The sequence below is a fragment of the Neoarius graeffei genome, chromosome 16 (genome assembly GCF_027579695.1).
Source record: "Neoarius graeffei isolate fNeoGra1 chromosome 16, fNeoGra1.pri, whole genome shotgun sequence".
Taxonomy (NCBI): domain Eukaryota; kingdom Metazoa; phylum Chordata; class Actinopteri; order Siluriformes; family Ariidae; genus Neoarius; species Neoarius graeffei.
The window spans coordinates 28,270,401-28,284,432 of record NC_083584.1 but is presented as its reverse complement, the minus strand read 5'-3'; the positions used below and the strand labels follow the sequence as shown (position 1 = coordinate 28,284,432).

At 41.5% G+C, this 14,032-nt stretch overlaps 1 protein-coding gene across 3 annotated transcripts in view; it reads right to left on the bottom strand.

Annotated features, from left to right (window-relative positions):
• ripor2 (RHO family interacting cell polarization regulator 2) overlaps nt 1-14,032 on the bottom strand; it is a 96,291-nt gene that overhangs the window by 66,163 nt on the left and 16,096 nt on the right. The window contains exon 1 of one of the 3 annotated variants that reach the window (XM_060942740.1): nt 9,195-9,344. The exons of the other annotated variants lie outside the window; for them this stretch is intronic. The gene's annotated coding sequence lies outside the window, so the exon portion shown is untranslated. Of the gene's footprint in view, nt 1-9,194; nt 9,345-14,032 lie in introns of those variants that run through there. 3 annotated transcript variants of the gene reach the window in all.

The following is a 14,032-nucleotide window of genomic DNA, read 5'->3' as shown; positions in this document are numbered from 1 at the left end:
TGAATGAAAATCCTCACAGCGTCGCAGCGCCTCTCCCCTACACACACTGCTCTGCTCACTCACACAGAGAACAGCTCTCTCTGCCAGTCGTCGGAGTTTTTTTTTTTTAAACCATCAGTTGGCTCAAACCAATTTTATTTTACTTCACGCACTGAGCGTCTGACACTTTCTAGGTAGTAGTGGTATAAATATTACAAATTAAGCCACACCCACCCACCCCTGGTGTGGAAATTAAAAAAAAAATATATATATATATATATATATATATATATATATATATATATATATATATATATATATATATATCTCACACTGATCATAAAAAAAAGGAAAAAAAAATGTTGAGTTGAGTATGTAAACTCTTGTTCATTACATATAATTGCAACCACGTGTTGTATTCATTGTTGCAAAACTTGTTCTGTAAATAGTTTGTTTGCTATCGTGATCAAAACCATTGATCTGAAGCTCAATGCTGATGCTGTCCTGTAAATAGTTTTCTAATCAGCAATAAATATAACAATTTCTGATCAACCCATATCAATTGCATGCTTAAAATAACATACTGGTTAAAGCCCCGCCCATTTCAAGACAACCAGACCCACTTCCGGGTTAAACCCCGCCCACTTCCGGGTACGGATACAGATCATTCAAATGGTTAACAGATAATGCTGTACTCGCTCATCCCTAAAAACTACCCTTCAGTTCGAGATGTCGGGGAACTTGACTACTTGGTGTTGCAGACGTCCTTCTACACCACAAAACAGATGAAAGCGTGGAAGAGTACGGAGGCTTACAACTTTTTTGTATGTGGCTGGGTAAAGGACCTCGGTATCAGGTCACTGCTGAATGAATTCTGTATTGTTTTTGCCCGTGTAATTTTTTTTTTAAGCTTTTCGTTCAAGTCTTTACAACGAAGCACTGCAAATTGAAGTGTAACCAAACAGTTCGCTTGATTCTCACTTGTGTTGGCTTTTATCTCTCAGATAAATCATTCACAAAGATCATCAGAAACCCCTTTAAAAGACCTGGATCTTAGTTAAACAAGACGGAAAAGCAAATCACAGCGCATTGCAACTGTATGGCTGGGTAAGAATTGTGTCACAACCTTCATGCATATGGACTTTATGAGGAGTAAACAAAAACAACTGGGGACTTTAGCACTTCATGACTAAAAAAAGTACTGTAAAATAACGACACATAGCAAGAGAACACTAAGGACGTAGCTGAGAGGGATATACAAACCTTTCACCAAATGATCACTGCAAACTCAAGCATGCTTCAACTCGGCTCCCTTCAATTTCAGCGAGAGGTTCAAAAGCCACCTTGGTAAACATCTTTTTGTGAAATCCTGTGTTCGTTCACCCTTTATTAGTTCATGGGGAACCCTGAAGAAACTTGTCAGTTTCACAGTTTGATCGATTCAAACAACCTAAAACAATGCAAACGTAAGGTATTTTTCATGCGAGCAGTGCACCTTCTCTGTACAAACGCTTTGTCAACTAAGCTTTGGTAGACCACCAGCTAAAGTTTTGAATAACTAATGAGGCGGATGTGATGTCACGTGAAACCCAGCAATAGAAGTGGAGATTGGTGCCACCCAACGCACCTTAAGGTCCTGATTAGTACTGGGATGGGAGACTGCCTGGGAAGACCAGGTCCTGGCACGGGAAGGACTTTGACTTTTGATCTTAGATTAGATACATGACAATGCAGACCTTTCAATTACATAATTTGGGCTACACCCTGTATTTCTGAATTTGGGCTTTTCCCGTCATGATGCTGGGTAATTTGGGCTTTTCTGCATGCACAAAGTGCCGTTTTCCCAGCGCTCTGTGTTTAAACCTGCTCCTTTTTTAGCTACAAAGTTATGAATAAATAAAGAAATCTATGAATGTTATTTTTACCTTTATTGCAAAATGTCTACAGCATTAATCCCTCTTGATGTACATGACAAAAATAATTAGAATACAGTGTCGTTAGTATTTAAAATGTGTTGGGGCCTGAGGAGACCCTGGAGGAAAGGAGCCTGTGAATGAAAAAGCAAGTTATGCACTGTTGCCATCAAAGAGACAAACCCGTAGCAGACCTGTGACACAAAAGGTTTTTCAGTCACATCACAAGAATTGGCAGTGCAATTCACAGTATGTAGTCAGGTAAAAGATCTTAGTTTAAATGAAATGCCAGTGTCTAAGACTATCATCAACAAGAGGACCAAGCTCCAAGTCAGTCAGTGCGTTTACACGCACATCCAAATCGAGCTACTGTCGGTAATCGAGCTAAGGGTCCCAGCTATCCTGGGCCCGCCCATCCTAAGCGTGACGCAACACAAGGGCCTGTTCTGAGCTTAGTCTGGCCAGGCAGGCTATCTACAGCATTTCCAAGCTCCCGAAAAATCGGGAACCAATCAACTTTGAGCATCTCCAACGGCCCTGGGTAGAGGCGTGTTCAAGGCAGTGACGTAGTAGAACTGCGACCGGAAGCCATAGATTGTTTACAGAATCTATGCCGGAAGCGCTTCATTCACATCACGAACATGGAGCAACGGCAAGCCTTTGACACAGCGGTAGATGCTGTATTGAAAGCATTCAACGGGAAGTTCTCATTGAAAACGGAGCAAAGAGCAGCCCTGGAGGTATTTATTGAAAGGAAGGACGTTTTCGCCTTGCTCCCGACCGGCTTTGGTAAGAGTTTAATCTACCAGTTAGCCCCGTCGCATCACATACGTCAGAGGAAAGAGTGATGTGATTGGTTTAAGCTTCGTCACAGCCTTTTCTGGCTTCGACCAGTAGCAAACTGAGGCATTTCAGGGAGGCGGGTCAACCACGGGCTCTGGGAAACGGTTTGGCTTAATAGCTTGGCCAGACCAAATGCTCGGAGAGCTTTGAAGTCACGTTAGCCAGGCTAGCAGGGGTGCCAGAGAAATCCAATCCTACATGCACACAAGGAAATCGAGCTATTGTGTAAGGTACATTGTGCACCCGAGCCACAGGTGGCGCTACACGCCCCATTGTGTTGGTACACTTCCGGTTGTCGTCATGAAGAGCTATTCAAGAGTATAAACAAAGTTATCAGTTCCGTGTTCACAAGAAGAACGTCACAATGAGGAGATAGAGTTCATGCTCATTCAGCTTAAGGAGTTGAAAAAATATTTTATTTTTATATATATATATATATATTTTAACTCCTTAAGCTGAATGAGCATGAACTCTATCTCCTCATTGCTCCAGAAGTGCACGTTTCTACTACTGTTGTCATGCCGACCGAGGCTGTTGTGTTTCCCGCTTGTGGTCTCGTCACTCATCACTTCCGGAAGGGGCAGTGCTGAAGTAAGTAGCTCGACTACGTAGCTCGATAGGGTTTACATGCACTAAGTAGCTCGGCTACAATCGCATAATCTAGGTCGCGTAGCTCGGTTACGAGAAATCCAGTTCGGTTCTATTTCAGCCGAGCTAAGGTGTTTCCATGGCATTTAGAACTTCGATTTCAGTCGAGCTACGGCAGAAATTCAATTTTCTCTATGTGCATGTAAACGCACTGACTGATTCCAGCCACACTGAACCCAGAACAACACGAGAATGGTGCGGATTTCACACCAATTACGGTACGAGAAATACATGTTAATTCTCACTAATTTCGGTGTTTTTAAAAGAAGTCAAAACACTGGGTTTTATGCAGCCAAGTTTATTTAATCAACATTTTGGTTTATTTATTACCTCCGCCAAGGAGGTTATGTTTTCGGTAGCGTTGGTTTGTTTGTTTGTTAGCAACATTACGGAAAACGTTATGAACGGATTGCTCTGAAATTTTTTCCAGAGGTGTGACTGGCCACAAGTAACAATCCATTAAATTTTGGCGGTGATCCGGATCACCGTCTGGATCCCGGAATTTTTTTAAAGGACTCTTGGCGGAGGTCTGCGCTCTCCGAGTGCTTTTCTAGTTTATTTTACTTTTGGTAGCATATTTTGGGCGCTTGACCTTAATTTGGGCGCCTACAATGTCACCCGTCGCAGGTTTCATGTAATTGAAAGGCCTGCAATGTAAAGATGTTTCAAATGTGGTTTAAATTTTAAAATTTAGGGGTGGTCAGCATGATGGTACAGTGGGTATTGTTACCAAATCACAGGTCCAGGGACCCCAGTTCAATCCAGAGCTTGGGTTGGTGTCTATGTGGAGTTTCTTTGCAAATTCTCCATACAGATTTTCTCAAAGTTCTCCAGTTTCCGCCAACATTCCAAAAGCATGCTAATGTGTGAAATGCTTTTAACTGCCAATAGGTATAAATAAGTGTGTATGGTGCTCTACAGTGGATTCCTACCTGTTCCCAGTATAGATTCTGGATCCAGAAGACGACGAAATAAATGAATTTAAAGGCAATGGGATGGTACGTCATGCCATTTGGTGATATTTGGGAGTTGAGTCACAATGGCGTACCTGGCTTTTTCCAGCTTTTTTTTTTTTAAATAGGGCTTTGTTGTTAAAAATGTCAAATTTTCCAAGTTCCAGCACAGTACAGAACCTTTCCCTGAACCTTGACTGACCTCACCACCTAAGTTGATGTTGAATTTCAGGCAGTCCACTGAGTCAATCTTGCAAACATCCAGCTTATCCATTTAGAAGAGAAAAATGTATTGAACATCTACTACTGCTAGAAGTTTATTGAGAAGCTGCTCACTTCATCCAGATGGTCTGTTAATCAGGAGGATTATGGAGCATCCCCTTGCTGTCCAGTGCCACTGTTAGATAATTTGCTTACAGTGAAAGGGGGGGGGGGGGGGGAATCCTCAGAGACCCTCAACACCATTCTCAGCCCAGCACCTGCTTCATCCACTTAAGTAACAGAGCACATTCACTATAAAATCACTAGAATATAATCACAAGAAAACGTTAATCCTTGAAGGATGCTTTCTACTGCCCCATACAAGTAGAAATATAAATGATGCTGCATTGGAGTAAAATTAAATTAACGATCTTTTGACCAATCAGATTTAAGAAACTGAACAGTTCTGCAGAATAAGATAAGTGAAGGCTTGCTCCAATAAACAATTTAAGTGTGTTAACAACTGTCACATTTAGACAAGGAGGAAAAAATAAATCTGACACACACACAAAAATTTAAAAAAAAAAAAAAAAAGATTCTGGAAGATTTTATACTCCGAGGTTAGAAATAGTGACCCACATCAAATTACAGCATAGCGTAAAATGCTGCTAGATTAGCATTAAGAGGCTGAAAGCCAAAGCTTATACACTGTGCTCTTAGGTCTGACACTACAGCAATCACGCAGCCCTCACCTGTAATTCACCATGCTGATTTACTACCTCTGTCATTACCGTGATGCTGAGTAACACACTGCAGGTCTCATCATGACCGCAGGACAGCTGAGGATAAAAGGCCTGATGTCAGCTTTCATCCCCCACTCCAAAATCTTCCAATTAACCACAGCCCTTCCAGAGAATCTCAAATATCTCTCCATTTCCCCATCCCCCAAATGCTCCCCTGCTTCCCTCTTCCCTAAAATACCCCTCCTCACACCCTCAGGGCTGAGCACTCCAACTGGGATTTGTCCAGACAAGAGCAGACTCGGTGGCAGCTTAAATACAGATAACTCTGACAGGACTCAGTAATACATCACACTTCAACCACTTACTTTGAAACACAGGGGATACAGCTGTACAGACATGGACAATGGAGGAAATGTTTCATTTCAGCTTTATCTTGGTGCATCATTATTGTAAGTGAATGTGGGTGATAGTTGCCAAAGGATGAGAAATTAAAAAAAAAAAAATTATACACACACCAGCCAGCAAATGCTGGAAGCAAAGCTGAGAAAACGTTCCTTGAACAACTTACATGTGTACAGCTGGTGAATGTCAGGTCTTGAGAAAATCTCAGAAATTCAGGGAGTTTTTAATCTGACTGGAAGCATGCACAAAATCATTAAACTGTCAAAGAGCAACTCCAGTGCTAACCATCATCTCCATCAATGATTCTGCACCACAACTGGCTAAATGCAGTGACAATTTTTTTTTAAAAAATGCCCAAAACCCATCCAATTTAGGAAAAAAAAAATATTTTTTTTTTTTTAAACAGTCCCATTGCCATATTTATTATACCAAAGTGCTGTTGAATTCTTAAGTTGTCTTTTTTACTAACTTCACAAGAAAAAAAAAAAAGATGCTGGTGAGGGGATGACCGTTTATAGCTACTATAACATGTGATAACAGGAACTAAACTTGTTTCAGAAACATTTCACAACATAAAATACAATTATAAACTGAAAAATTATTACAAAGAATTTTTAAAATCGTTTTAAAAAAGCCACCAACACTAAGGAATAAAATGAGCTATTATAGGAAAAGCATCAACTCACCAGTCTGCCAATGATTATTTTCTGATAACAGCAGGTTTTTCCCTTACATGTCAGATAGAGAAGCATGTTTGGAAATGGATTTCCATTGCTGTTTTGCACAAAATGGAAGCAGTTTTTTAAAAAACTAGACAAAACTATTGCAAATGGTCTTTTTTCCATTGAGTGATAGGCTATTAAAACTGGGGCTTCTCTTCTTGCAATATCATTGCAATTAAACATCTCAGTGGGTCTCCAAAACCTGAGAAATGTTGGTACTGTCAATTTCATTGGTTTTGTTCCTCATGTCATGTGACTTAAATGTGAAAAATGTGTTTCCATTTCAATTTTGCAAAATATTGCTTCGTCAAATCATCTGAAAAACCACCTCATGCGAGCATATAAAAAGTATGTGATATTTGAAAGTTGTTTTTTTTTTAATTCATGCGTTTCCATTACTCATTTTTAGTTTGCAATTTCAAATTGTTTGTCACAACCACAACAATCAGTTCAACAGCTTGTCCATTAAATAAGCTGCACCATTAATTCATGGAGACATCACAGAACGTGTAATATCAATTTTAGGATACACAATAGTAAATAAACTTAAAATAAAATTTTTAAAAATCCTGGGGTTGCTTTTTAAACTGCTGACGACCTACTGATGCATGACACAGAATAGGCTGAGAATGACAAATTGTCTCCGTCACTATCTCAACTCCTGATTTAACTCTTATCTACGAGGCACAGAAGGATATCAGTTCCAAGAAAGACCCATTGTGCCCACTGTTGCATTGCACCAAAACAACAAATGAAACATCGCCTGACTCACTCACTTCATTCCTGCCCACAGGCTCAGATCTTCATCACACTGATTAACCTCAATTTTTTTTTCTAAGAAACGTCAGACCACAACTACTAACAAATATAAATGTCAGCTACATGGCACGGCACACAAAGTCGAAGAGACAGGAGAGAAAATACAGAGTCTGTTACAGAAAAAGGAGAAAAGAGGAACTGAGAGGCAGAGCTGGGGAGATTTGTCTGTGGCAGTGGCCATGTTGGCAGTGTTAAGTCTTGGCATGGTCTTCTCAACATCTTATAAAGATACCCTCCAGAAGAAGCCACTCTGGTTTGACTGACAGAGCAAATTGTGAAAACTGCAAATCGTATTTAACCACATCAAAGCAGTGTTGATTTTTCCACCCAAGCTCAAGATGTAGGCCATTCCCCTTTCTAACCACTTCAGTTTTTCAACACACGACAATTACAGTACAGCTCAGAGCTCTGCAAAATTACTCTAAAATCAAATGCAAAGCTCTCACACAAGTGTTTTTTTTTCTCAGCATGAAACTGAAGTCTCATCTCATCTCATCTCATTATCTCTAGCCGCTTTATCCTGTTCTACAGGGTCGCAGGCAAGCTGGAGCCTATCCCAGCTGACTACGGGTGAAAGGCGGGATACACCCTGGACAAGTCGCCAGGTCATCACAGGGCTGACACAGACACAGACAACCATTCACACTCACATTCACACCTACGGTCAATTTAGAGTCACCAGTTAACCTAACCTGCATGTCTTTGGACTGTGGGGGAAACCGGAGCACCCGGAGGAAACCCACGCGGACACGGGGAGAACATGCAAACTCCACACAGAAAGGCCCTCGCCGGCCACGGGGCTCGAACCTGGACCTTCTTGCTGTGAGGCGACAGTGCTAACCACTACACCACCGTGCCGCCCAGCATGAAACTAACTTGTACAAAAATGGGACATTATTATTATTATTATCACACATCACATCACATCTAGCCGCTTTATCCTTCTACAGGGTCGCAGGCAAGCTGGAGCCTATCCCAGCTGACTACGGGCGAAAGGCGGGGTACACCCTGGACAAGTCGCCAGGTCATCACAGGGCTGACACAGACACAGACAACCATTCACACTCCCATTCACACCTACGGTCAATTTTAGAGTCACCAGTTAACCTAACCTGCATGTCTTTGGACTGTGGGGGAAACCGGAGCACCCGGAGGAAACCCACGCGGACACGGGGAGAACATGCAAACTCCACACAGAAAGGCCCTCGCCGGCCACGGGGCTCGAACCCAGGACCTTCTTGCTGTGAGGCGACAGCGCTAACCACTACACCACTGTGCCGCCCAACATGAAACTGACTTGTACAAAAATGGGACATTATTATTATTATTATTATTATCAGCAATACTTCAATACAAACTTGCCAAACCGTGATACATTAAAGACATGTTTCTATAGATGATGCCATGCCAAAAAAAAAAAACACAGAAAACTTCTCTGTATCCTCTAAGTGGTCAGAGCTTTCACAACACCATAAAAACAATGTGGGGTGGTTTTTTTTTTTTTTTCATAGCTGGTGCGATATCAGTATTTTGATGCTAATATTGCAATATAAACGATATATTGAGCAAACAGGAGTAGATTTAGGTTAGATATCAGGCACAGGAGGCTGAGCTGCTTAAGGGGGAATGAACGAGACCACCTGCGTGAAGAAGAAACTAATCAGTGCCTGAGAGGAGAGAAGAAGCAGAAATGTTGTTCTCTCTTTCTTTACAAAGACAAATAACGCCAGAATAAACAAATGTATGCGTCTTTATTGTTTAATGTTTGCGCGCGCGCGCTGCCCAGAAGTAACAAAGCGAACTAATAATACACAAAGACACATTTCCGGATTATTTATATCCTATTGAATTAAAAAAAAAAAAACACACACACACACGATGTCTATCAAAGTAAACAAGTTACACAGAACCCGCTGCACTATTATAAACAGCATGCACCATGGTTCTGAATAGTTTAAGCAGCCAACTCACCGCACTGCAAAGAAAACCACTTATTCCAGTTAAATCCTGTTTACTCGAACCTCCATCAGAGATCCACGAGTGAAATTCATTCATCCATCAACCACAGCTCAGCAGCTCTCCACGACAACACACCATAAAGATTGCTTCCGATCCAAACTCGTGTGTAACCCCAATTTAGATTTGTATCAGCCACCGCCCCTTCAGCGCCAACCGACCAATCAAGTGCGCCGACTGTAGAAGTGGGCGTGGCCCTCATGAATATTCTCCCTAAATACTCTGTGCTCAAGTGCATGTGTACATGATGTACCTGTAGCCCAGGGTTAGTTTGGTATTTACTCAGATGTTCTGGTGAACATGGATCACACAAACAAACAAATAAATGGGTTCCAGCTCTCTCAGACATGTGCACAAAAATAGCTCTGTTACAGAAGGAGAAGAATGCCAGCTATTAACCAGCTGACCAGTTTTAACTCAGGAACAACAGTGGCAGTCGTTCAGAACAAATTTAGGTCACAATGCATGCATGAGAATTTTATAAACCTGTAGGAATTCGTTCTCCTTAAGATGTTTGTTCAACAGGAATGCCAATGTCAAAATAAGCCTTTGCTACCCCGATTCTAACCTCAGTTTGCCTCTGACAGTGTTATTCTTCTTTAGTGTTCCGCTTGATAGCAGGTCTGGCGCTGACGTCTATCGGAGCTTCTAGGGAACATTACAGTAATGGTTTCCCATTGTTTTCTACTGGATTATTCTTAAGGTTTTCTCCTGTCAACCATTCATACCTATGGACAATTTAGAAAGGCCCCTCTGTCAGCCGCTGGGCTTGAACCCAGAACCTTTGTGCTGTGAGGCAACAGTGCTAACCACTACACCACTGTGTCACCCCCCAGGGTTATCACTCCAACACAATTTATGTACAGTTAATAAGTCATATGCAGCTCATGTTCATTTCATTCATCCATCCATCCATCCATTATCTGTAGCCGCTTATCCTGTTCTACAGGGTAGCTGGAGCCTATCCCAGCTGACTATGGGAGAGAGCAGGGCTGACACAGAGACAAACAACTATTCACACCTACGGTCTTTGGACTGTGGGGGAAACCGGAGCACCCGGTTTCCACGCAGACAACATACAAAATCCACACAGAAAGGCCCTCGCCGGCTGCGAACCCAGGACCTTCTTGCTGTGAGGTGGCAGTGCTAACCACTATACCACCGTGTCGCCCAGTCATTCATCTTCAGTAAACACTTTATTGTAGTCAGGGTTGTCGTGGATCTTGGAAACACTAGGTGTAATACGCCCTGGATGGGATGCCACTCTATCACAGGGCCCCATGAACACACATTCACACCAAGGGGTAATTTAGCATAGCCAATCCACCTACCAGCTTGTTTTTAGAGAACCTGGAGATAACCCCCGGGGACTCAAGGAGTTCAGACAGACAGTAACCCGAGCTCAAGATCCAACCGTTGACTCTGGAGCTGTGAGGTGGCAATGCTACCTGCTACAACATATATGCCACTCATGTGGTAGATGTACCCAATAAAAAGGGCAATGAATGAGGTACAAGCTAGATAGGCTCTAGATGGTGAAGAAAAGCTGAAGAGATCACTTTATTTTTTTGCTTGCATGAAAAATTCAGTGTGATGTCATAGTGAAATAAGAGCAACCACATTAAAGTTGAAGCACCCGTGGTGTCTCGCTTCTTCATAACACTTACTTTTCCACCTCAAGGATGTAACTTTGGCTTGTACCTGACTGGAGTCAAAAGATAAGAAAAGAAAAGAAAAAAAAACAGACCTAGTCTTTTAATTTATGTGCTATATGTCAATCCAGAAGGCAAAGAGAGTGCATATAGTCAGCCTTGGGCAATGCAGCACAGACACCTCCACATGCTTCTTCTCTCAGCTGCTCAAAAACTTATCCTGTAATTATGGCTGTCATCAGCAACCCCCAAACTAGCAACTATGCTTACTGGCACACAAACAACAATCATGACTCAAACATCTTTAGACAAAACTAGATTTCTACTGTTATACTGGACCTTCAAAATGGATCTCTTAATAGGTGTCTTGATTCATGCTTTAACTAAATATTTTTAAATTCTGATTCTCAATAACATCATACCAGTGAGGGATGAAAATAACACCTAGAACACAAAGGTCTTATTTTAATTCAGGTATATCAGTAGGTCTTTCAAACTGCAGTGGTTCCTCTTCACTAGAATTATAGGGGTGAGTCACTTGGCCGAGTCACAGAAATGATGAAAGCTACCTGCCAACATCTTCTTGTCCTACAGTCATGACACTGGAGCTCAGTAAACCACACACACAGGATCCAAGGAAACAAAATTACCCATGGGTGGGAGGGATGGCATACTCACTCTATGGTCAAGCAGCAACACTCGCCAATCATGTGGGTCTGTGAGCTCACGTACACATAAGAGAGCATATAGTGATTTCCTTCGAGTGTGTTACCCTACCGTGTGATGCAGCATGATCAGTATCTCAAAAAAGATGTGGTTGGTTTCACATGTCTTGGAGGAAGCACATTTTTGCCTTCACCCTCCCTGATTAGTTGTTGTTGTATGATAGGGGAAAGCTGGTGGTGGGTGGGAGGGAATTCTTATCCTGTGCAGGGTTGTAAGGCAAGCTGGAGCCTATCCCAGCTGACTATGGGCAAAAGGTGGGGTACAGCCTGGACAAGTCACCAGATCATCACAGGACTGACACATAGAGACAAACAACCATTTACACCTACAGTCAATTTAGAGCCACCAGTTAACCTAACCTGCATGTCTTTGGACTGTGGGGGAAACCGGAGCACCCGGAGGAAACCCACACAGACACAGGGAGAACATGCAAACTCCATACAGAAAGGCCGCTGTCGGCTACTGGGCTTGAACCCAGAACCTTCTTGCTGTGAGGCGACAGTGCTAACCACGACACCACTGTACCGCCAGAGGGAATCCACAAGTGACCAAAATGGGGAGAAAATATTAATATATTAATAAGGATACAAGTTAAGTTGCTCTAGGTCTATTTTGTGGCCACAAAAGCACAAAGATAGTTGATAATATTACACTTTACTTCAATCTTTGAATGATGCATGAAGACATACAGGAGTAATTGGAGTTGTGACATGGATATACTATTAGCATACATCACCTTAAGCTAATTCTCAAAGTGAATAAACTCCTTCACTTGTTCCTACCAAATAATTAACTGGAGGCTACATATTAAGTACAGTATGATGTTCCACAACATATTAAGTTGTGGGATCAAGTTAAACAATATGTGGTCATGCAATACTTAGGTATGGCTTCAAAATATGGACTCCTGGCCTCAAAACATTAATTCATGGCCATGCCTTGTTAAACAATAACCAAAATGTCAACTCTGTAACAATAACAACAACAACAGCCATACCTACTTAAGTACATTTTGATTAAAAATGCAAAAATGCATACATGGGCATTAACTTCACTGTTTACATTTGTTTTATAAAAGAATTCAACTATACACCTTTATCAAAATGTCTTTAAGGCTATCTAGTGTGTTCAAACCCTTTTAATCGAAACATGAATACAGTGGAATTTGTTCACACAGTCTTTTCTGTCCAACATGTCCAACAACTCCTACTGTGAGATCTGTTCAAAAATACCACACAAGTCATAAAGGTCAGTGTGTGAGGATGAACAAGGAATGTGTGTGTGTGTGTGTGTGTGTGTGTGTGTGTGTGTGTAAGAGTGTAAGGTGTAAGACAATACGTAAACTAGAAATGTCCAAAAAAAAAATGCCCATAGCACAATTCTTAGGCATGTTTAAATACAAATTGGTGTATTAAAGGGTTCTACACTCTGAAATGGGTTTATTTGGAACCCTTTCTGATATAGAAACATTCCGTCATAGGGTCTACACAGAATCTCTTTTGGTTCCCCCTCAGGTACAACTGTAGGACCTTTAAGGGGGTACAGTAGCTAGATGCAGTATAGGTTCCTCATCATTTTAAAATGTCTTTCAACTGAATGTTTTTTTTTTCTGCTCAGATAGCCTCTTAAATAGAAAGAAGAAGAAGAAGAAGAAGCAGAAGAAGAATTTATTGGGTCACATGTACACTCAAGCACAGCAAAATTCCTCCTCTGCATTTAACTCATCTGATGCAGTGAACACACACATACATGAGCAATGAGCACACACCCATACCCAGAGCAGTGGGCAGCTATGCTACAGTGCCTGGGAGCAGTTGGGATTTTGGTGCCTTGATCAAGGGCACTTCAGCCATGATACAGAGGGAGGGGAAAGTGCTGTTATTCACTTAACCCCCCTCACATTTTTCCTGCTGGTCCCGGGAATTGAACCGGCGACCCTTTAGGCCTAAGGCTGCTTCTCTAATGGCTGCCCCCCAGTATACAGTATACACATAGTGTATATGGATCAAAGGTACAATAAAAATGATTAACACGCCTAAAAATTCCTCGATATTATTACAAATGTATTTCTCTATTCACTTATTAAGGGAGAATAAAAATATTAAGAGAGAAATGAAGTTATAATGTGCAACATTCAGCAATCAAAATCTGCAATGCCCACAAGCTTTTTTATACAATCAACAACATTTGACTGATGTTGAACAGTTTCTATAAATACCTGAAAATGAAAACACATCACATACAAAGCGCTAGTATCAAAGCAATGTTCAAGAAAATTGGAACTTGTCTGTAAGCATTGGACTCCACAAAATTGCCACCCTTGACCTTAATAACAGCTTCAAACACACATTTTTGGGTCAACCGAGACTCATCCGACATCGCTTTCTGAAGTTTTAACTGACTTGTTACTCCGTT